Source organism: Tamandua tetradactyla, chromosome 4, assembly GCF_023851605.1.
Source record: "Tamandua tetradactyla isolate mTamTet1 chromosome 4, mTamTet1.pri, whole genome shotgun sequence".
In the NCBI taxonomy this organism is placed as follows: domain Eukaryota; kingdom Metazoa; phylum Chordata; class Mammalia; order Pilosa; family Myrmecophagidae; genus Tamandua; species Tamandua tetradactyla.
In genome coordinates, this window is record NC_135330.1 from 192039234 (window position 1) to 192064135 (window position 24902).

General features: G+C 44.6%; 1 long non-coding RNA gene across 1 annotated transcript in view; it reads left to right on the forward strand.

Annotated features, from left to right (window-relative positions):
* Positions 1-24902, forward strand: part of LOC143681668 (uncharacterized) — a 73760-nt gene that overhangs the window by 19702 nt on the left and 29156 nt on the right. Inside the window, exon 2 of the long non-coding RNA XR_013174770.1 lies at positions 4917-5008. This is a non-coding gene — a long non-coding RNA (uncharacterized LOC143681668). The remainder of the gene's footprint in view (positions 1-4916; positions 5009-24902) is intronic.

Genomic DNA, 24902 nt, shown 5'->3' on the forward strand with positions numbered 1-24902 from the left:
TCTCTATATGTAAGTAGATGACAAGCAGGAGGAAAATTCTTTGACACCGCTCCCCAATTTTTACTGGCTTTTGTAAGCATAGGAGTCACCCAAAGGATGGGGGAGGGATGAGAAGCCTTGCAATCAAATAAAATCTGGCTCTAAGTTTATCACTAGCTCTCAATGGTAAGTGGCAACTTAGAGTCAGCTCTGATTGATTTGGAGGGATGAGGGGTCTCCTGCCTCTTGTGAGTCATGGAGCAATTCCTAACTATTACACCTGCGTTCCCAACACCACATCTTGCCCAAACCTCTACCAGTAGTCCCTTAGCAGCCCCCTTGCTCACGCCTACGCTCTAGGCAGCAACCAGAATGGGCTTTTTTCAAGGCGAATTGCATCATCGCCCCACGCCTGTGCTCCGCCCACCCCCAAAGTCCTCTCCAAGGCTTCCCATCGCTGGGAGTAGAAAGACCCAGAGTCTTCTCGTGGTTTAAGGGCCCCCAATACCCTGCTTCATTGTGCTCCGTACTTGCCCTCATTCTCTCAGCTCCACCCCTCTGACTTTCGTTCTTCCTCTCCAAGATCCCCAAATCCCTCCCACCTGCAGCCTTCAGTGCGCCCTGGTCCCTGCCCTGGAGCGCCGGCCCCTCCCATCTCAGGCTCCTGCATCCTCCAGGCCCCTCGTCAACCTCGCTTCCCCAGGGCAGCCTCTCCCAACCCTCCGACCTGGGCTGGGTCCCTGTATTTATTCCACACTCTCAAATAAGATTGTACCTCCTCATGCATGTGTCACCATTACACTCCTGTGTCACCATTACATTCGGGGCAGGATTTTATTGATGCTGTTCCCCATAGACTCTCAGCACCTCAGGGGCAGGCAGGGGTCTCCATGGGAGGTCGGGGCCTCCGTTGTTTGCTCACTGCCTTCTCTCCTATGCCTGGTTCTGTGGCAAGAATAAGTAGACCCTCTTTTCAAATGAATGAAAAATGAGCACAGAGCCCTCGGGCATTAATCAAGAGATGGGGCCATGGAATGGTCTGCAAACAGCAAGGCTATGTGATCTCTCAGGACCTGTAAAATACTAAAACTCTATGTTAATCAAGGGAGAGACAAGGTAAATGGTTGGTGGAAGGGAATACATGGGAAATAAGCCACCCGCTGAAAGAAAATGTGACTAAAAGACATTCCTTTTCTTCCCAGGCCATGTGCAGTGATTTCTGCCTTACCTCCTGAGGGCTGGGATTGGGTCTTATCTTCATATCTCCAATGCCCAGCATTGTGTGCCGCAACCAGTAGGCACTCAATAAATGTTTGTTGAATGGAAAAAGCAATACGTCACTTAGAAAGATATGAATGTAATGACATTATTCTCCATTACTAAATCAAATCTTGCATTAATAATTGATTTGGTCATTGAATTCTTTTATGTGTGATTTCATTATCTCTTCAGCAATCTGTGCATTTGTGTTAACCTCCCAGCCTCTTTCCCATAATTGAATGTAATGGCTTGAAAGGGTCTGTAATCACAAGGTTAGTTAGGAAGATTCCATGCCCTCCATTCGATCACCCCCTGTTTGGGGCAGGTAGTGTGGCTTGGCAGGGTCGCGGAAAGCTGGTGTTTCTTCGCTGACTCCTAGTTCTCCAGCCTGGTCTGCAGGGTCTGCTCCTTCCCAGCCTGCTGTCTGCAGCCCACCCCCTCATCTCCGCTCCAGTTCTACTTTAAGTCGTGGACCCAGGAACCACTTCAGGAAATACACACATAGAAGCTGTGGGAGCCACCAGCTCTGTTTCTATAAAAATATGTATTTATTTAACCCAGGGTTTCCCCAAACTGAGAGTTTGCTCCATTTTGTCCAGAAATATGTTACCTCTGTCTGTCACCCCCTTCTGAGCAGTCCTTTAAATGAACTTTAATAAAATGTATTTAACTGACTTGTTACCCAGATACCCCAAAGGTCTTATCCTCAGATATGCAGAGTGAATATTCATTTAGGCAGAAACAAATACCAGGGCTCCTTTCTAACTTTCTGTTCTCACAATGAACCATCTCTGCAGACCCTTGTTTACGTTCTTGTTTCTGCCAAGGATATGCCCTCTCTTGTTCTTTTTGCCTAGCGGAGGATCTGCTCATCCGTGAGTTTTTAGCTTAGGCTATACTTCCTCCTGGGAGCCTTTTGGGGCCCTCTAAGACTGGCACCTGTGAGTTCCTGCAGAACAGTTTTCAGTACACTGTATTCACTTATTCCTATCCTCATTGGACCTAAAGCTGAGCGAGGACAGGATATGTCTTAGCTACCACCTGGTTAGCCATAGTCAGGAGCTAAAATAATGCCTGACACATAGTAAGGACTTAATAAATATTTGTTGACTATCAAATGAACAGGTCCAGGGTCCCTCCATTTCACTGTTTCTTGGAATAAGACTTTCTGAAACTCAGGGAAATAGAACTGGGCTTTCCCCTTATGGCCAGAGGTTTGGGATTAACCTGGGTTGAAAATGGGCTAGCCTGTAACTCTCCTTACTTGTGTATATAAAAGTTAGGTGAAAAGTAGCTCTGGTGGTTTGGAGCTCTAGGAACCCCAGAAAAACATGTTCCTAAGCTCTATCCATCCCTATGGGTATGAGCCCATTGTAAGTAGGTCCTTTTGATGAGGTTACTTCAGTTAAGGTGTGGCCCAACCCAATCAGGATGGGACTTAAACCTATTTTGGGGTTTTTTATAAGTAGAAAGAAATTCAGACACACAGAGAGAAGGACACAGGAACCAAGAAGCTGACATTCTCTGGAACTAGGGAGAGAATGGAGAGGCCAGGCCAGGCCACCAGGTGCATTGTCACATGACAGAGGAGCCAAGGGCCAAGGATCACCATCAGCCAGCCACAGGATGCCATGATCTTTAAAGAGAAAGTATTGCCTTGGCTCTGCCTTGATTTGTACTTTTTCCTGGCCTCAGAACTGTGAGCCATTAAATTTCCATTGTTTAAGGCAGCCCATTGCATGGTATGCTTGAGCAGCCAAGAAAACTAACACGGTAACCTTTTTGTTTATCTTATTAAAACCCTTTATAATACGTATTTTTCTTATTTTACCATATGACTTCATGATGATCTGAATGCTCTAAAAGTTTATCTATTAATCACAATAAAAATAACAAACACAGTGAATGATGAAAAGACCAAAACTACTGAACTATAAAAATGTCATCAATTTGAGTAATGTAACCATATATTGAGGCAACATTTCTTATTAATTGTCAGTAGATTTTTTTTTTTTGAGGGGAGTAAATCTCACAGTTATTGCTTAATCGGAATATATTTCTGGAGGTAATTTATGTAAAAGTACATGGTTTTTTGTTTTTGTTTTTAATATACTGTATTTCCATTTAACATTTGAGCAAAACTTAGTAGCAGCGGATTACATCATTTTTTGGCTCTTCACAGTTTGCTAATACTTTAGGACTCAAATGAATTGCCTGGAGACTAAAAGACCCCTTTTGCAATTTTAAAGGTGAGGAAATTTTTGTTCTTCTTTGCATCTTCTAATTGAGTACTTACCTTTTGAGTAGATACCACTTCTCAGATTTTTGGAAAAAAGGCACCCCCATGTGGAACGGGCAGGACTGTGCCAGCCAACAAAGCCTTCTCAGGCCACTGGTTGATGCCAGGCATTCTTCTGGTTTTCAGGACACGTGGTATACCATGTTTATAGCAACATCATAATCCTTTAAATAGCAATGAATAATGACAGGATTCACCCAATATTTTTCTCATAGGCCCCATATTATACATCAGTCATAAAAACGTTGAGTAACCGTAGCTTTTGAAAGGCTGAGGGTGCATCGCTCATAGGCGTGCAAACAAGGGAAGGCGTTACCCGATGAGCAAACACCGCTGTGGTCTGGGGTCCATCTTATTCCTAAGATTTCTCCCAGCCCAGAAAGGCTGGACAGAACTGGGATGGCTCTCAGTTTCACAGGGACAGCTTCTAGGGGGAACAGATTCAAAACTTCCTCTTCCCGCCTATGAAACACTATTAGGAAGGGCTGACCCGTGAAAATATAAAGGAATGACCAGAATAGAGTCTCTGTTTCTTGGGAAGTTTCATTTAAATTTCAGGTGTGCTGGTGGGTTTAGACGGCAGATAATTAACATCTCTGCCCTGGAGAAGAAGGTGTGGCACGAGAGCCTCAGGGGCAGGCACTGGGCAAAGGAGCCCAGTTACAAGAGCTGAAACTCCACCTCTGCTCTCAGGGGAATTGCATGTGCAGGAATGAAGGAGGGGGAGAAAGAAGAGATTGAAAATGTAAAGCCAAGACACAAGAAACTCAGGCAGGATTTCTGTGCTGCAATCTTGAGTCCTTTTCTTGGGGAAACCTCAGGGTTTTTTGCTCTTAAGGCCTTCAACCAATTGGATGAGGCCTACTCACATTTTTAAGGGTCATCTCCTTTACTAAAAGTCAGCTGATGGGAGATGTTCATCGCAGCTACAGAATACCTTCACAGCAACTTCCAGACTAGTGTTTGACCAAACAATTGGGCACCATAGCCAGCTAAGTTGACACATACAATTTGCCATCACAGCTCCCTTTACTCTCCACGCAGACATGGCAGCTGCCTCTCAGTTCCTCGGACACCCGTGGCCCTTCCCTTTTTCTGGCCTTCCCAAAACGCACTATCTCTACAGCTAGAATCCTCTTCCTCTCATTCTCTGCTGGTAACTCCTACAGACATCACCGCAGAAAGTCATTTCCTGAGGACTGCTACCCCGGCCCCCCAAGCTCCATTGGACATATAATTAGTCTCTCACAGAGTCCGCCTACTTAGTAGAGTTGTTGAATTGTGAACATAGGTGTAGAGTGCTGAAGGAATGTGATTATTGTCATTCTTTCTGGAATACCCCTTTTGTCTTTTAATTCCATCCTACCATTGCTTACAGTGATGTCTCCAATCTTGTGTGCGTCCCTCCTCCCTCCTGCTCCTGGTGAACTCCAGGATGGCTCATCTTTGTAAGCCCAGACCAAGCACATAGTAAGTATTCATAATCATTTTTGAAGAAATGACATCTTCAAGTCTACTCCCTTTTTAAACCAAATGAGAAAATGAAGTACAAAGATGGGTCTTCCTGGCCCCAGTTGCACAGCTGGAGTAGCAAAGTTGAGACAGAAGATGAGACAGGGGTCATTCCCATGCCATTTCACTATGTCTAATGGGAGTTATTATCATTAGTGAATTAATATTTGAAGAAAGATTGAATATAAAGCACTATCAGCTGTCTCCAATGATGGTCCAAATAAGGACTCATAAATTTGGGTCTTTTGGAAATGTAAGGCTAGCCCTACAGATTTGCAAACAAAATATCATTCAAGATCACTAACTTGGGTATGTGTAAAAGAATGCAGTATATCCTCTGGGCCGAATCATAAATTCGGATTGAATCACTGAACCCCAACAATAGACACATTTTTCATCTTAATCCAGGTTCCTGTGGTGTGAACCCATTTGTAACTAGCCACGTGGAAAGTCAACCACCTCTGGCTGCACTTCCTTCACTAGCCAACATCTGTCGTGTCTGCATGTAATTCACAGGGACAGAGTCAGGCCTTTCAAGACAATCAGGCATAATTTTCATACTTTTAAAACATTTTCCTTTGCTTTGGATAACTTTTTTTCTTTAATAATATGTACATGTTCAGTAATGTCTAGAGCCTCAGCCATCTCACAGCGTCCTTTGCCTGGGCTGTGGTGGGCTGAATCGTGTACCCCAGTGATCACATGCTCTTAATCTTATCCAAGTCCCTGTGGGTAGGAACCATTGTAAAGAGGACCTTCTGAGGACATTGCTTTTAAAGTGGGACCCAACTGAATGAGGGTGGGTCTTGATCGAGATTGTTGGAAGATTTATGCAGAGCAGTAAATCAGTGAGAACCTGAAAAGAGAAAAGAGAGGACTCTGCCATGTGACCAGAAAGCTCAGAAACCCCAAGCACTGCCAGCAGCCAGCACTGGCATGCCTGCACTCCGAGAGGTAGCACAGCCTCGCTGAAGCTTTGATTCTGGAGTTCTAGCTTTTGACACTATGAGCCAATAAATTCCTGTTGTTCAGCCAAAATCCATTGTGTTGTATTTGTGAAAGCAGCTCAGGCAAACTAAGACAGGTGCCAATGTTTCAAATAGTCTTGTTGAAAACCACACACACACGGAGCCAGGGAACATCCAAGCTAGACAGCACACAACTGGTGGTCTTCTCTAGCCCCCCAGGGAATGTCTCTTGTTGCCTTTGATTATTAATAGAGAGGAGGAGCAGGGAGAAGAGAAGATGGGATGCTGATATCATTTAAATGTTTGATTGTGAGTATTTGCCATCCTGCTTCCCTGGAGGCTTCTCTGCCTCGTCTCCATCACTCAGGGGCCAGAACAGCTTCTGCTGGAGCCAGTCTTTAGACACTTGGATCCATTCTTGATATAAGAAAGACAGGCAGGTATTGAAAGAGACATGAAAGGGCCATGGCTTTGGTTTCTGAGCTGTGAAAAGCGGGATTGTGTGGGCTTACCATGTAGAAGGCCAACAGGCTCGTTCCCCCGGGGGTGGTGTCTTCTGGCTGGCTGGCAGTCTTTGAGGTTTCTTGGCTTTTCCATAACATGGCAAAGCACATGATGGCATCTTCTTTCTCATTCTGTGCCCCTCCAGCTTCTGGCTGTTCCCTGTGGCTTCTCTTCTGTGTCCAATTTCCTTTGCCTATAAAGACTTTAGTCACAGTGGATGAAGGCCACCTCACTCAGCTAGGTCCACATCTCAGCTGATAGCACCTTCCAAGGTCCTGTTTACAAATGGGGTGACACCTGCAGGACCAGGGGTTGGGACCTGAACGTGCCTTTTGTCAGGGGCACGATTCAATCCCTGAAGTCTGTGCTCTAGACCCCAAAAAGATATGTTCTTCCCACAAGCAAAATATACTCATTCCATCACAACAAAAAGCTTTAAGAGGTCTCAATGGCAGTGCTGTACACAGTCTCATCAAGTCGGTTATGGGGTGGTCTGTGCAGGGAAAAAAATCCCATCCAGGGGCCCTATGAATCCTTGAAAACAAATTATGTGCTTCCAGTATACAATGGTGGGGGCATAGGATAAGCCTTCCCATTCCAGGAGGGAGAAACTGGAAGGAAAACAGGGGCCACAGGTCACTACCAAGTCCACCATCCGGCCAGAAAACCCGCTAGCTAGGGACATCTGGGAGTCCCCAGAGAACAACGCCTGGTCCCGGGGGCCGAGGGAGTGGCAGCCGCCCTTCCCAGGTGCTCGCACAGGGGCCCCGCTCTCCTCAGCACTGGGTGAAGGCTGCCCCTGCCAGCACCAGGGTGGCGCTCAGGCCCTCCGCGAACCCCAGGCTCGGCTGACTTTGGTTCTGGACCTCCTACCCCCAGCAGAAGAGCTGAAATAAGGTCACAAGGGAAACAGTTGCGAAAGGAGGCCACTGCCTACAGCGCTGGGGTTTTTAATTTTATTTTAATTTTTGATCAGGAATGAGCACCAGCTGATGCGTCTCGTCTAATGATTTTGTAGGGCCAGCGGAGATGCTGGGGCTGTTGGCAGCTCTGGTAACAGGGCAGTCTGCAGGTTTTCAAATCCCGTCATTCGATTCCTGTGAAGAAAAATGGTTCAGGTCAATTGTTTAAGATGAGTTAGAAAAAAACAGCATTCTTGCCAGAGCGGTGGATAATGCATGAAAACGGCTGTCGTAACAGAAGGGTTTCTCTTCTCTTTCCCCTCTCTCAGCAACAGTTGGGCCAAGGCGGTGGGAGAAGGGGGAGGGTTGGAGGTGGGGTCGCGGCTGGGAGAGGAGGGGCTGGAGAAGGCAGTCCCTAGGGCGGGCTGAGGGCAGGACAGGACCCAAGCTGCTCCGCTGCCCTCTCCCCTTTTTACTGGAGGGGGCTTAAAGGTGTGTGTTGGGGGAGGAAGAATATTTCTCAGTGAAGCCACGGTTGCCACTGAGAATGAGGAACCCCAGGACCAGTGAGTCCCCCAGCATAGAAGCCAGTGTGGGGGGCTGCTCACCCCGACTTCACGGGGGTGCCTGGTCCCCTAGCCCCCGGGCCACGGCCAGTGCTGCAGGTTCCTCGCCTTGTTGTATCACAGCGGAGCTCTGGAAGACGTTGTCAGCAGATCTGACCTCTGCAGCCTTGGCGCTCGCAGTGCAAGATAGAAGATGATGTCAAAAAAAAGAGCAGTGAGGCCACTGACTCTAACTGCCTCTCCCCGCCCCCCCCCCCCCCCCGAGTTAAAGCCTGATTTGCCCCACTGGGGCACTGAGACCTGACCTGAGACACTCCCTAAAAGGCGCAAGGTCCCACATGGGTGTGCTGAGGGCTTCATCCGGATTTATCTGGCAGCCGGCCTTGCTGCTCCTTTTAGGAGTGTCTGCTTGTCCTGGGGCAGCGTCAGCAACTGGCCCGGTGTACTGGATTGGGAGGAAACCTGCCTCAACCTTCAGGCCTCTTATTAGTAGGTATTCAGTAAGTGCTCTGCTAGTTTACTGCTTTGCATACAAAAGGCACTCGGTAATCATTGAATCACTAAATCATGAATCCAGCCATGAGCTCAGAATTCGGTATAAGGTAATAAGAAGGAAGCAGAGTGGGAGATTTTTGAGAATGACTGCAGAAGCAGCAGAAGGCAGAGAGAAGGACATGTTACCAGGGGCAGGCCATTCACTGTCCATCTCCACCCACCACGACCCACAGGTTCCCCTAGGGCAATCTCTCCACTCAGTGCTGGGCCTTCAAGATGGCCATGCTGCCCCCCTCTGCTGCGTCCCTCTCTAGGCCTGGCTCTCAGACAAAGGGTTCTGCCTCCCCCCAAGCCATGTACTTCCCTGGCAGCCCACATCAAAACTGCCTTATGTGGGGCAGTTCAGTGGTAGAATTCTCTTCCGGCCCATGTACTTCCCAAACAAACAAGCAAGCAAACAAACAAAATTTAACAAAATGATGCTGCAATGAGGGAATACTCACATGGAAAAAGAATGAAACATGACCTGCCCACCCCCAATTCAGCATACACAAAAAAAGAAAAAGCTGGCCTATGGGGCGGGGGGGGGGGGGGGGGGTGAGAGGGTACACATTCCCGGCCCCCTCAGCCTCAGTTTGTGGCAACTCCAAAGGACTATCCCAGCTGGGGAGCTCCTGTGGGACTGACTGAGCTCCTGTTACCACCTGTACCCAGCCCCGCAGCTCCTCCTGCCCTGAGCTGCTCTCCTCACCCCTTACAGGCAGTGAGCCTCAGAACACGTCCTGCAAAATCTCTATACCCAGATCTCATTTTAGGGTGTTTCTAGGGAACCAGCCTAAGACACATTTAGACTCTGGAATCAAATCCTGGGTCTACCATTTTTTAGCCATGTAAGCTCAGGCTCTTTATTCTCTTTGTTCCCTCGTCTCGGTTCCCTCATCTCTAAATGGGGTAATTTTGAGGTTTAGATGAGTTAATATATGTAAAGCACTTAGTGTTGTCACTAAGTCAGAACAGGTGGGCTACTTAACACTTAAACTTAACCCAGAAACATGTATTTCTCACCCACACAGAGCCTTTAGGGGTCCAGTGACTCTCTCCAAGGCAGCTCCCTTCCATGTGGTGGCTCAGGGGTCCCGGCAGGTTTCTCTAGTGGCTCTCCCAGATCATGATAGAGAAAGATGAGTGCATGTCCTCAGAGAAGCATGGTGTCCTAGAGCCCATCCTTCCCAGGGCTCCCCCACTCTGGTAAGCTTGGCTTTCTTGGTAGGCGTTCATGCTTCTACACAGAAAGAGGCATTGGGTGTGGCTTCTGGACAGTGGAACCTTGTCACTTCCAGCTCCAGCTCCAAGCAGGACGAGAATGGGTTTCAATCAACCCACCGCCAGCCCTTCTGTTACCAGAATGAACCCAGAAGGCACACGGCAGCCTGTCAGAGCAGAAACCACTGATCGTGGCAGAAAGGTCATTGGCAGGTACCTGGGGCCCTCAGCTGGGAGAGCGAGTCAGGAGAGGGGGAGGGGATGTGACCTGCCTTTTAGAGGCTCACATTGAGGCAAAGCAAAGCATACCTTAGAAATCAGGAAAGACTTGACACTTCCAAATTTGATCTGAACAATTACAGTAGTTTATTAAGTAGGGCCCAGAAGTCAGAAGCAGATGCCCTACGGAGCACAGTTCAGGAAGAGAGTACCCAGAGACATGAGGTAGGGTCCAGACTGTAGCACAGCTCCCTTAGGCTCAGAGATGATGGAGGGCCAGAGAGAAGGAACTGGAAATCCAGTGAGAGTTTCCCCCACACTCTGTGGCCTAAGTGCTTTTCAGGTACAACTATTGACACTGAGGTAGGTATTGTTTTTTTCTTAACTGAGGCAGAAGGAGGTTCCACAGCCTTCTCCAAGTCTGGAGCGGACGTGGAGGAGACATCAACCTTGTAGAGTGGTGGCTCAGCCAGGCCCAGCAAAGCCTTCCCCTCTGTCTCTGTGAGCCACGGCCCTTCCAGCCTGGCTGTGGGAGGAGATGCCCCACGGGGAGGGTTGAGTCAAATAGTTGATGCACCAAATAAAGGTAGAAATAACTGACATTATTATGTAGTGCAAAATTTAGGACAAATTAATAGTACCCCTGAAGAGAAACTTAAGACTTTAGTAACTACAAGCAAATTCCATTCAACTGGACTTGAAGTTTCTTGGTCACTTTCGTGCATGTCACTTTCCCACTGGCTCTTAAAAGCTGGGGGAAGCAGAACAGCTCCTGGGGCCACGGCAGGGATCAGACACACAGTGTACCCCAGTCTGGACCGGCTGCGAGACTCCGCTGCAGTGAGCTCCACGAGTGGCGCGCGCTTCCCCGGGCCGCGGCTGCTGGTGGCCGGCGCCCCTCCCTCCCTCCTTTCCGGACCGGCTAAGAGTCTCGGAGAGGCAAGTTCCCCAAGCCGCGGCGGCCGGTGACTGGCGCCCCTCCCCCACAGGCGGCTTCCCAGTCCGGCGGCAAGTCTCGGATCAGCAAGCTCCCCAAGCCGCAGCGGCCGGCGGCCGGTGCCCCTCCCCCACAGGCGGCTTCCCAGTCCGGCGGCGAATCTCGGATCAGTGAGCTCCCCAAGCTGCGGCGGCCGGTGGCTGGTGCCCCTCCCTGACAGGCGGCTGCCGGGAGGGAGAGGAGGGAGTCTCCGACAGTGGCAGGGACTGGGTCCAACCAAACACCAATAGTGGCATTAATAAAGGAGCCACAACATCTTTTGCTGGGGGGACCCGCAGACAGACAAGCGCCACATACTGGGCAGGATTAAAAAAACAGAGCCCAGAGACTTCACAGGAAAGTCTTTCAACCTGCTGGGTCTCACACTCAGGGAAATCTGATTAAATGTCCAGACGCCACCAAAAAATAAAAATCACTCCAGGAAAATTGAAGATATGGCCCAGTCAAAGGAACAAACCAATAGTTCAAATGAGATACAGGAGCTGAAACAACTAATTCAGAATATACGAACAGAAATGGAAAACCCTCAAAAACCAAATCAATAAATTGAGGGAGGACATGAAGAAGGCAAGGGATGAACAAAAAGAAGAAATGGAAAGTCTGAAAAAACAAATCACAGAACTTATGGGAATGAAAGATACAGTAGAAGAGATGAAAAAAACAATGGAAATCTACAATGGATGATTTCAAGAGACAGAGGTTAGGATTAGTGAACTGGAGGATGGAACATCTGAAATCCAAAAAGAAACAGAAACTATAGGGAAAAGAATGGAAAAATTTGAACAGGGGATCACGGAACTGAATGATAATATGAAGCGCACAAATATACGTGTTGTGGGTATCTCAGAAGGAGAAGAGAAGGGAAAAGGAGGAGAAAAACTAATGGAAGAAATTATCACTGAAAATTTCCCAAATCTTATGAAAGACCTAAAATTACAGATCCAAGAAGTGCAGCGCACCCCAAAGAGAATAGATCCAAATAGGCGTTCTCCAAGACACTTACTAGTTAGAATGTCAGAGGTCAAAGAGAAAGAGAGGATCTTGAAAGCAGCAAGAGAAAAACAATCCATCACATACAAGGGAAACCCAATAAGACTATGTGTAGATTTCTCAGCAGAAACCATGGAGGCAAGAAGACAGTGGGATGATATATTTAAATTACTAAAAGAGAAAAAACGCCAACCAAGACTCCTATATCCAGCAAAATTGTCCTTCAAAAATGAGGGAGAAATTAAAACATTTTAAGACAAAAAGTCACTGAGAGAATTTGTGACCAAGAGACCAGCTCTGCAAGAAATACTAAAGGGAGCACTAGAGTCAGATACGAAAAGACAGAAGAGAGAGGTGTGGAGAAGAGTGTAGAAAGAAGGAAAATTAGATATGATATATATAATACAAAAGGCAAAATGCTAGAGGAAAGGATTACCCAAACAGTAATAACACTAAATGTTAATGGACTGAATTCCCCAATCAAAAGACATAGACTGGCAGAATGGATTAAAAAACAGGATCCTTCTATATGCTGTCTACAGGAAACTCATCTTAGACCCAAAGATAAACATAGGTTGAAAGTGAAAGATTGGGAAAAGATATTTCATGCAAATAACAACCAGAAAAGAGCAGGAGTGGCTATACTAATATCCAACAAATTAGACTTCAAATGTAAAACAGTTAAAAGAGACAAAGAAGGATACTATCTACTAATAAAAGGAACAATTAAACAAGAAGACATAACAATCATAAATATTTATGCACCGAATCAAAATGCCCCAAAATACGTGAGGAATACACTACAAATACTGAAAAGGGAAATAGACACATCTACCATAATAGTTGGAGACTTCAATTCCCCACTCTCATCAATGGACAGAACATCTAGACAGAGGATTAATAAAGAAACAGAGAATTTGAATATTACTATAAATGAGCTAGACTTAACAGACATTTATAGGACATTGCACCCCACAACAGCAGGATACACCTTTTTCTCAAGTGCTCATGGATCGTTCTCAAAGATAGACCATATGCTGGGTCACAAAGCAAGTCTTAACAAATTTAAAAAGATTGAAATCATACACAACACTTTCTCAGATCATAAAGGAATGAAGTTGGAAATCAATAATAGGCAGAGTGCCAGAAAATTCACAAATACGTGGAATCTCAACAACACACTCTTAAACAACCAGTGGGTCAAGGAAGAAATTGCAAGAGAAATTAGTTAATATTTTGAGGCAAATGAAAATGAAAACACAACATATCAAAACCTATGGGACACAGCAAAGGCAGTGCTAAGAGGGAAATTTATTGCCCTAAATGCCTATATCAAAAAAGAAGAAAGGGCAAAAATTCGGGAATTAACTGTCCACTTGGAAGAACTGGAGAAAGATCAGCAAACTAACCCCAAAGCAAGCAAAAGGAAAGAAATAACAAAGATTAGAGCAGAAATAAATGAAATTGAGAACATGAAAACAATAGAGAAAATCAATAAGATCAGAAGTTGGTTCTATGAGAAAATCAATAAGATTGATGGGCCCTTAGCAAGATTGACAAAAAGAAGAAGAGAGAGGATGCAAATAAATAAGATCAGAAATGGAAGAGGAGACATAACCACTGACCTCACAGAAATAAAGGAGGTAATAACAGGATACTATGAACAACTTTATGCTAATAAATACAACAATGTAGATGAAATGGACAAGTTCCTGGAAAGGCATGAACAACCAACTTTGACTCAAGAAGAAATAGATGACCTCAACAAACCAATCACAAGTAAAGAAATTGAATCAGTCATTCAAAAGTTTCCCAAAAAGAAAAGTCCAGGACCAGACGGCTTCACATGTGAATTCTACCAAACATTCCAGAAAGAACTAGTACCAACCCTGCTCAATCTTCAAAAAAATTGAAGTGGAGGGAAAGCTACCTAATTCATTCTATGAAGCCAACATCACCCTCATACCAAAACCAGGCAAAGATACTACAAAAAAAGAAAACTACAGACCAATCTCTCTAATGAATATAGATGCAAAAATCCTCAACAAAATTCTAGCAAATCGAATCCAGCAACACATTAAAAGAATTATACATCATGACCAAGTAGGATTCCTCCCAGGTATGCAAGGATGGTTCAACATAAGAAAATCAATCAATGTAATACACCATATCAACAAATCAAAGCAGAAAAATCACATGATCATCTCAATGGATGCAGAGAAGGCATTTGACAAGATTCAACATTCTTTCCTGTTGAAAACACTTCAAAGGATAGGAATACAAGGGAACTTCCTTAAAATGCTAAAGGGAATATATGAAACACCCACAGCGAATATCATCCTCAATGGGGAAAAATTGAAAACTTTCCCCCTAGGATCAGGAACAAGACAAGGATGTCCATTATCATCACTGTTATTCAATATCATGTTGGAGGTTCTAGCCAGAGCAATTAGACAAGAAAAAGAAATACAAGGCATCAAAATTGGAAAGGAAGAAGTAAAACTATCACTGTTTGCAGATGATATGATACTATACGTTGAAAACTCCGAAAAATCCTCAGCAAAACTACTAGAGCTAATAAATGAGTACAGCAAAGTAGCAGGTTACAAGATCAACATTCAAAAATTGGTAGTGTTTCTATACACTAGCAACAAACAAGCTGAGGGGGAAATCAAGAAACGAATTCCATTTACAATTGCAACTAAAAGAATAAAATACTTAGGAATAAATTTAACTAAAGAGACAAAAGACCTATACAAAGAAAACTACAAAAAACTGTTAAAAGAAATCACAGAAGACCTAAATAGATGGAAGGGCATACCGTGTTCATGGATTGGAAGACTAAATATAGTTAAGATGTCAATTCTACCTAAATTGATTTACAGATTCAATGCAATATCAATCAAAATCCCAACAACTTATTTTTCAGAAATAGAAAAACCATAAGCAAATTTATCTGGAAGGGCAGGGTGCCCCAAATTGCTAAAAGTATCTTGAGAAAAAAAAAAGAAGCTGGAGGTCTCACGCTGCCTGACTTTAAGGCATATTATGAGGCCACAGTGGTCAAAACAGCATGGTACTGGCATAAAGATAGCTATATCGACCAATGGAATCGAATAGAGTGCTCAGATATAGACCCTCTCATCTATGGACATTTGATCTTTGATAAGGCAGTCAAGCCAACTCACCTGGGACAGAACAGTCTCTTCAATAAATGGTGCCTAGAGAACTGGATATCCATATGCAAAAGAATGAAGGAGGACCCGTATCTCACACCCTATACAAAAGTTAACTCAAAATGGATCAAAGATCTAAACATTAGGTCTAAGACCATAGAACAGTTAGAGGAAAATGTAGGGAGATATCTTATGAATCTTACAATTGGAGGCGGTTTTATGGACCTTAAACCTAAAGCAAGAGCACTGAAGAAAGAAAGAAAGAAATGGGAGCTCCTCAAAATTAAACACTTTTGTGCATCAAAGAACTTCATCAAGAAAGTAGAAAGACAGCCTACACAATGGGAGACAATACTTGGAAATGACATATCAGATAAAGGTCTAGTATCCAGAATTTATAAAGAGATTGTTCAACTCAACAACAAAAAGACAGCCAATCCAATTACAAAATGGGAAGAAGACTTGAACAGACACCTATCAGAAGAGGAAATACAAATGGCCAAAAGGCACATGAAGAGATGCTCAATGTCCCTGGCCATTAGAGAAATGCAAATCAAAACCACAATGAGATATCATCTCACACCCACCAGAATGGCCATTATCAACAAAACAGAAAATGGCAAGTGCTGGAGAGGATGTGGAGAAAGAGGCACACTTATCCACTGTTGGTGGGAATGTCAAATGGTGCAACCACTGTGGAAGGCAGTTTGGCGGTTCCTCAAAAAGCTGAATATAGAATTGCCATACGACCCAGCAATACCATTGCTAGGTATCTACTCAGAGGACTTAAGGGCAAAGACACAAACGGACATTTGCACACCAATGTTTATAGCAGCATTATTTACAATTGCAAAGAGATGGAAACAGCCAAAATGTCCATCAACAGACAAGTGGCTAAACAAACTGTGGTATATACATACGATGGAATATTATACAGCTTGAAGACAGGATAAACTTATGAAGCATGTAATAACATGGATGGACCTAGAGAACATTATGCTGAGTGAGACTAGCCAAAAACTAAAGGACAAATACTGTATGGTCCCACTGATGTGAACCGACATTAGAGAATAAACTTGGAATATGTCATTGGTAACAGAGACCATCAGGAGATAGAAATAGGGTAAGATAATGGGTAATTGGAGCTGAAGGGATACAGACTGTGCAACAAGACTGGATACAAAAACTCAGAAATGAACAGCACCATACTACCTAACTGTAATGTAATTATGTTAAAATACTGAATGAAGCTGCATCTGAGGTATAGTTTGGTTTTTTTTAATTTTTTTTTAATTTTTATTTCTTTCTCTCTATTATCGTTTTATTTCTTTTTCTGTTGTCTTTTTATTTCTTTTTCTAAATCGATGCAAATGTACTAAGAAATGATGAATATGCATCTATGTGATGATATTGTGAATTACTGATTGTATATGTAGAATGGAATGATTTCTAAATGTTATTATGTTAGTTAATTTTTTAATTAATTAAAAAAAAAAAGCTGGGGGAAGCAGAGTAGTTTGGGCAGTGAATGAAGAAGTTTTTGCAAAGCCCTCTTAGGGACTGGGGAGAAAGGAGGAGATATTCAATTTCCCCTTAGGAGAATTTCTGATATTCTCACAAGCAGCAGAGAAAACCAAACCAATAACCAAACCCTTGATCTTGGGGTTCATCCCTATGAAATGTACCCCAGCCAAGGGTAGGCTAAACCTACTTATAATTATGCCTAAGAGTCACTCCCAGAGAATCTCTTTTGTTGCTCAAATGTGGCCTCTCTCTGTAAGCAAAGTGGGCAGGTGAACTCACTGCCTTCCCCACTATGTGGGACATGACTCCTGGGGGTGTAAATCTCCCTGGCAACGTGGGACAGGACTCCCAGGATTCAGCAGGACCCAGCATCAAGGGATTGAGAAGCCTTCTTGACAAAAAGGAGAAAGAGAGAAATGAGACAAAATAAAGTCTCAGCAGTTGAGAGATTACCAACAGGTTGAGAGGTTATCCTGGAGGTTATTCTTATGCATTATATATGTAACCCTTTTTAGTTTATGGTGCATTGGAGTGACTGGAGGGAAGTCACTGTTGAACTGTATTCATCAGTAGCCTTGATGCTTAAAGATGAATGTATAATGATATAACTTTTACAATGTGACTGTGTGATTGTGAAAACCTTGTGTCTGATACTCCTTTTATCCATACTATGGACAGATGAGTAAAAAAATATATGGATAAATAAATAAATAAATAATAGGGGGGACAAGAGGTAAAATAATTTGGGTAGGTTTAAATACTAGTGGTCAATGAGAGGGAGGGGTAAGGGATATGGGATGTTTGAGTGATGTAAATATTCTAAAAAATAATCATGGTGATGAATACGCAACTATGTAATGACGTTATGAGCCATTGATTGTACATCATGTGTGGACTGTATGTGTGTCAATAAAAAAGATTTGTCAAAAAAAAAAAAAAGCCGGGGAAGGGTGGGTGGTAACAAGAAAGACTCCTTCGGGGCAGGTGTAAAGGTCTATATCCTCAGTATAGTCCCCAGGGAAAGGTCTTCTGGGTCCTGGAAGGTAGCTCTGCTTCGTATTAGTTTTCTTGGGCTGCCATAAGGAAGTGCCACCAGCTAAAAAGCACAGAAATTTATTCTTTCACAATTCTGAAGGCTAAAAGTCCAAAGTGAAGGTATTGTCAGGGTCGAGCCCCTCTGAAGGCTCTCAGGGAGGACACTTCCTTTCCTCTTCCAGCTTCTGGTGGTCACCAGCCATCCTTGGGATTTTTTGGCTTGTAGGTGCAACACTCCAGTTTCTGCCTTGGTCATTACCTGGCCTTCTCCTGGTGTCACTGTGTCCAAATCTCCCTCTTTTCAGGACACCAATCATTGGATTAGGGCCCACCCTAAATCAGTATGAACTCAACTTAATTTGATGACTGTCTGCAAAACCCTATTTCCAAATAAGGTCTCATTTAAGGTGCTTGGGATTGGAGAGTCAATATTTCTTTTTGATGGATATGCCTCATATCCACCAAACCCACAACATCTCCTTAAAATTTCATTTTTCATCTAAGAACAATTCACAGAAAAACCTCTGTTCAGGAAGAGAGTTAACTGCAGTCTAATTCACCCCGTGGAGGGGTCTGGCTTTACAGCAGCCTGTGTTTACCAGGAGTTTGGGGGCAAGTCTGGACTTGTGTATCCATTTATAGAGCAGGCTGCCAGGTGCCTATTTATGTGACAGAACCGGAAGCCTCCTGAGACAAAGACGAATCCAAGGGAAGGCGTTCCTGGGCCCAAGGGCAGGGAGAGCTGGAGGCCACTGGGGCACAATAGGGCACCTGAGCTCACCTTGGCCTCCTGCCTGGCCCCCGTGAACTCATTTTGCTCTGACTCTTGAAAGGAGGATGGGTAAAACGAGTAAGACCAGTCTTCACCAAATTATGGTGAGTTGGGGGTGTTGATGTAGGGAGGAGGCGTCTCCCTGCACTGGCAAATACCCCAGGCTGATGTGGTGCATGGAGGACTCTAGAATGCTCCACCCTGGGCAGCAGCAAAACCGGAGGGTTTGGGACCCAGCACAAGGCTTGCAGGCAGCCAAGCACTGACCCGTGGATCTGGGTCCCAGCAGGAGCAGTTCCCAGTAGCTTTGGCAGTGATGTGAGGGGGTCTCTCTGTGATTTGTGGGGGCTCTCTTTGGCTTTTTGGAGCATGTGTAGGCACAGTGGCCTCCGTGGCACAAACTAAAGGGACCTCCCCATGAGAGAAGGAAAATGGCTAGTGGTGGAGGAAGAAGCCAGGACATCCTTTTATACTACTATTGTGATCCTGATTTTTACCCCAGACTCGGGGAAACTTAGATGATAGTCTATATACATAGGCTGAGGGAGAATTCTTTTTCCTTCTGGCTCCAAGCAAGAGTAGAAACCTCCACGACACCTAGCTTCACAGGGCCTACTAACTCTTCCTTGGAAACCCTTCTGGGATCATTAGGGTAAGACTAAGACCATCTCTCCCTAGAAAGAAACCTCTCAAATATCTGAGCATGTCAGAGTACACTTTTGGGGGGTATCAACCCCTCAAAGTAACTCCTTTCAACCCCACTTAGTACATGCTTAACTTTGAAGAGGTTCTGGTAAATAACATTTTCTCCACCTGCCTGCCATGGATTGAATTATGTCTCCTCAAAAAACAAGAAAAACTCAGTTCTATGAATATGACCCCATTGGAAATAGGATCTTTAAAGATGTTATTAATAAAAACAAAGCCAAACTGGGTTAGGGTGGATCCTAATCCAACAGGACTGCTGCCCTTTTAAGGAGAAGAAATTTGGACACAGGCAGTAGGAGAAAGAGAGAGATGACACAAGAGAGAGGGGCGGCCACGTGATGGAGGCACAGAAGGAATTATGCCACAAGGCAAGGTTCATCAAGGACTGTCAGCCATTAACCACTGCCAGAGCCCTACAGACTTCCAAGGAAGCACAGCTCTGACTGACACCTTGGTTTTGGACTTCTGGTCTCTAGAACTATGGAACAATAAATTCCTGTTATTAACCATCCAGTTTGTGGTGCCTGTCTTTCCTCTGCCCACATTACCCTTTCCCAACTCATCTCCCTACTTGCCAAACATCCTGTAATGTTTAGTTAATACATCACCTCCTCTGTGACGTTACCTACCAGCCCACCCCAGGTGATTTCCCCTGATTCCCACAATACCTTAGCTCTAACTAAGCACTTACCATGCTAAGTTGTGTTTGCCTATCTTCCCCCAGACAAGTAGCTCTAAAATCTTAGAGTGCGTTGGAATCACCTGGAGGTCTTGTTAAAACACAGATCACTGCTCTCCTTCCCTCCCATCCCTGGAGTTTCTGGTTCAGTAGGTCTGGAGTGGGGCCTGAGAATGTGCATTTCTAACAAGAGTCCCAGTGATGTTGATGCTGGTCAGGGGACCACACTTTCAGAAAGATTGATGGGGACAGAAGGGAACAGCATTGGATTCATCTTTGCATCCCTTGCCCTGAGTGTGCTGCTAGCAAAGAATTGCCTAATTTACAGGATTTTAGAATAAATGCATACATGTGTGAATTAATTAGAATATGGTCTCCTAGAACCCCCAGTAGAAACCACTGTAGCTTCTTTACTGAACACCATACTGCAGCACAGAGTAACCACGTAAAAAGATAGCAAAGAAGGATTTATTGATGTATTATTTATACTTTGTTGCCTGACTCCCTCCCAAGATAACAATATGCAGGACACTTGAAACAGGACACTTACATACAAAAATGGAATAATGACAGTAGAAAGAGTTTCATGAGGTAGATAGGTAGATTATTGGGTGAATTTCTAAAATGAAGACGAAATTAGCTCTGTGTTTCAGAACCTAAACCAAAATATGGACACCTTGGGTAGCAAAGAGTTGAATAAAGGAGGGAAGCAAAGAGACAGATCAGCCATCAGTGAAGAGGAAAACCAAATGTGGCTTTAAATACCACGTTTTAAAGATCTACTCTTGGTTGAAACACCTGTCCTGTGTCAATGCAAACTTTTGTTACCCACCTCAGCATCCAGAACAGAGGTGCCGCGGCCCCTTCCTCTCCCTCATCCAGTCTCACGTGTTCTTGTGCTTGGTCTGGTAAGACAGCATTCCTTCTTCCTCCCCTTCCTTTCCCTGCTCCCCATGTTTTGTTTTGTTTTTTACCTTTCCCTAAAAGGACAGACTCAGAATGCCTGTCAAGTAGTATGTAGTTTCCTTCTGGGAGCAAAATTAGGGAGAGCAAAAATATAACGGATGGGACAAAATTTTGATAGCAATGTCGCATCCTTAGGAACGGGTTGGGAGGGTGTGTTCTGGGAAGGAAGGATTCATCTCAGGTTTATCTAAGAGGGTGGATGAGCCGACCAATTTACTTGACTGCGTTGAGCAGAGGGAAGCTGGTCAGTTGGGACCATGAATGGAGGAGTCAGAAAGCAAGAGTGTGGCCATGTGTCCCCAGTACTGTCCAATGGAAAGGAGACTTACCCCCACCCTCTAGCCTGAGTACCGTAGTCCATATTTCTCTTGTGACATGTCTAATTTGTCATTTTGGTCCACTGTTTAGGGGCGGCTGCCTCCCTTCTCAAAAGCAGACTTTTATTCTCACTGATTGAGAGTAAATAAACTTCGCAGAACATCAATAGACAAAATTAAGTTGTAGGAAGGGTTTCACTCTGCCTTACTATGACCAAACACAGAGGCATGTCATGGACAGACGTGGCCTTCACCGCTCCTGCTTGATGCCCAAACCGTGGCTGCTCTGCCTCCCTGAATAGTCCTGGGTGCCCAAGCAAGCATTGCTCATGCAGGGGTGGTGGGCAGAGAAGGGAGCCCAGGACTTACAGCCAGGCCTCAGCAATCACAGGAAGGGACCCAATACGGTTTTTCTGAGCTCTTTTTATTGATCTTCTAAACACTGAAACTGTGATCCCATGAGATTATAGCATCATGATTCTGACCTAATGAAGATTTCGTAACATAAATCCTTGTATTAAATCTTTTATGCTGAAAATAGCTAAAGCAGTTTCTATTTCCAGCAACTGAATCCTAATCAACACCCCACGAGAAGTAAAATACATTGCATGGACCTGTCAGGGTTTCCCCAAGGATGTCCTTGGATTGTCTCTTCTGGGCTTGCCTGGTAGGAGTTAGCCCTATGAGGCTGAACAAAATCCAGTTTCTGAATGTGAAACTGAAACCAAATCCTGTTCTATAGTGGCTTTTGTAGCCACAAATGGTATGGGGTTTATAATATATTTGAGATTATACGTTATAATAGGCAAGTTGTATTATTTTTTATGTTTCATCTCATTTACAGATGAGAAAACTGAGGGTCAGAGTGGCTAGTGATTTATGTGTAATCTCAAAGTTGGTAAGCAACAGGGCCAAACTGACCCATTACAGAGACCTACTAAGGGTTTATGTGTTTGTTGTCTGCAGCAATTTCTTTGTCAGCTCAGATTATCTATCTAACAGCATTATATTTCTTGATCTATATTTGTGTTTGCAAGTTTGACAAATGTCAAAAAAAAAAAACCACCAAGAGAAGTATAGTTTTGACAGGAATAAACTAATAATGGGAGAGACAAAATTGACTTATTAAATTTTCAATATTGGCTTTAAATGCAGTATTAAACTCCACAATTCCTTCCATAACAATCATGTGTTGGAACAGAAAGGAAACCTGTTTACCATCTGTTACACTTTCACACTCAGCGTCTTATCAAATGTCACTTTTCAGAAAAAGGGCTGCCACCAATTTCAGACCTGGGGAAGTAAGGTGTAATTACATTTTTTTTTTCCTGAATAGACTAGAATTTTTGCTCATTGTACTATATTCATAAATGAAAGGATATGTTTTTAAGTAGAATTAAGAAGATGCTTAAAGTTGTGGGGCTTTCCATATCTTATAAAATGTTTGCAATATTTTGGCATTACTGTTGAGGTTCCAGTAAGGAAAAGAAATACATCCTGCAACTTCTCCAGTAAGAGCTGGTCTGTTTCCGCCCAGGAGCCAGCTCAGTCGCCTGGTTGGGCAAATCCAGGTGGGCGGGGCCCTGGCTCAGCTGGAGACCTCTCCAGCCATTTATGAAGCCCCCAGGGAACCAGCTTCAGGTGGGCTGGATTAAACATCGCATGGCATCATCAATTTGCTTTGTCAGTTTCTCAGCTTTATCTGATTACAAACTCTTTCTCTCTAAATTTCACTTTACATGATTATCAACCAGGAGATATCAGCATTCATCACTCCCTCCATCTGGAATAACTTTTATTCTGCAGTGTGTGCTGCAAGCATTTGTGAGCAGGTCCCAGGAATCCCCTCTCCAGGGTCCTGTGGTCTAGTAATGGCTGGGGGCTTTGGCCTCAGCAGCTGGGCAAAACCAGACTTCCAGAAGGCACAGGAGGGGGGCGGGGCACGTTTATACATGGACCTCCCTCCTGGGTTGTTTTTGTTTTGCATATATGAAATCTAAGTTACTCTTATTAATAGCTGTTCCTGATTGAGCGCCTGTTATACTCTAAGTCCTTTGCATAGACAATTTTGTTTCAATTATTAAAGCAACACTCCAAGGTAGATAGATCCTTATTTCTACAGCTTAGACAGTGGAAGCTTCGGGAGCTTAAGTATCTCCCCCAGAGTCATCCAAGCCTATTTGATTCCCTGGTGTGAGCTCTCCCCACCTCTGTATTCAGATCCCCTCTTGGCTATTCACCTCTGCGCCCGGGGGGTCTTTGGTCTAAGGGCGGGACTCCTGCTGGGCAGCCCCTGCGGTCTGGCCATTTGCCCCTTCTCCTGCTAACCCAAGTTAGTCCGGAGCCCGTTCTCTATCAGTGTCACACCGAATGGCCCTTGCCTTCCCTCGGTCTTTTGTAGCCTTCTAGCTTTTCTGTGGCCATGCCCTAGCCCCATTAGAAGCTTCCTCAGGGTGGAGACCCCTGTGTCCCCGAGAGCCCCGGGAGCACGCCCATGCACAGTCTTCAGTTCATGGTAATTTAGCCTTCCCTGAGCACCCACTATGTGCTAGGAGCTGGCTACCCAGTAGCGAAAAAGAGACGTCACCTGCCGTCCCTCAAGAGCTTGCAATTTTATGATTAAAGGCAAATTTTAGAGAGTGGAGAAACAGTTGCATGGTTTTTTTTTTAACCACACTTTTTTTCGTGAGCTAGACAGAAAGTTCAAAAGCAGCGAAACAATCAGCTGAGTGCTAAAATTGCAGAACAAAATGTGTGAGGTGTCGGCTTTCTGTGGGTTTCAAAGCAAACAGAAATGGGCTGGTGGGGAAAAAATAGTTGGGGGGCGGGGGACACACATGGAGATGGGCTATGAATCGTGGCTTCCCTCTCAGCATATTGTTTGACATTTAAAGAAATGTCGTGGTTTTAGGCTCGGCTGATGCCAGGTGGGAATGAAGTTTATGTCTGCCTTGAGATGCAGGAGACTGCTTCCCACCTCAATGCTGTCCAGATTCACAGTCATTAATCCTCAGACATTTGTATAATACCGTCTCTTACTGATATAGTTAAATTTAATGCAGTGCAGTGTCCTGGTAAAAGCCTGGATTTTGGAACCAGACAGCTGTGTCTCCTGTCTGCCACTTACTTGCTCTGTAACTGTGGGACCTCTCTCAGTCTCCTGTTTCTGGGTAGCAAGATGGGAATAATACTACATTTTTCTAGAATGTTCGTCAGCATTAAACAAGATAACACATTAAAGAACCCAGCACAGTCCAGGCACACAGCAGGCACTTAACAAAATATTTCTTAGGCTTACCCAGACAAGTGCATCGCTCCCAGTTGTGGTTTTAGATCCTTTTTGAGAATCTGGTACTGGGAAATAGTGACCCTGTGAAATGAAGAAGCAGGAGTGGGGGCCAAGGGCAAGAGATTAGCCAAAGAGGGTGCCAGAGGTACAGGGACCTTCAGATGAACCCCTCAGCCTTGGGAGACATCAGAGACCATAGGCTGAGTGAGGCTTTCCAGAAGACCGTGGCAGGCAGGTGACTCTATTTCCCAAACATCTTGTGAATTCATGCATTCTCTCCACCCCACTGCCCTTTCTGAGCACTGGACACCTGGGCTCCTTCAAGAACCTCCTAGCTCATCTTCCTGCATCCCCTCTCCTCCATCCATTGGTCCTTCCACAGTGCAGTGAGAAAGCTCCTCATTAAAGCAGATCCAACCGTCCACTGCACTGAAGGCCCTCCGAGGCCGAGAGCTACCTTTAGAATAAAGGTCACATGTCTT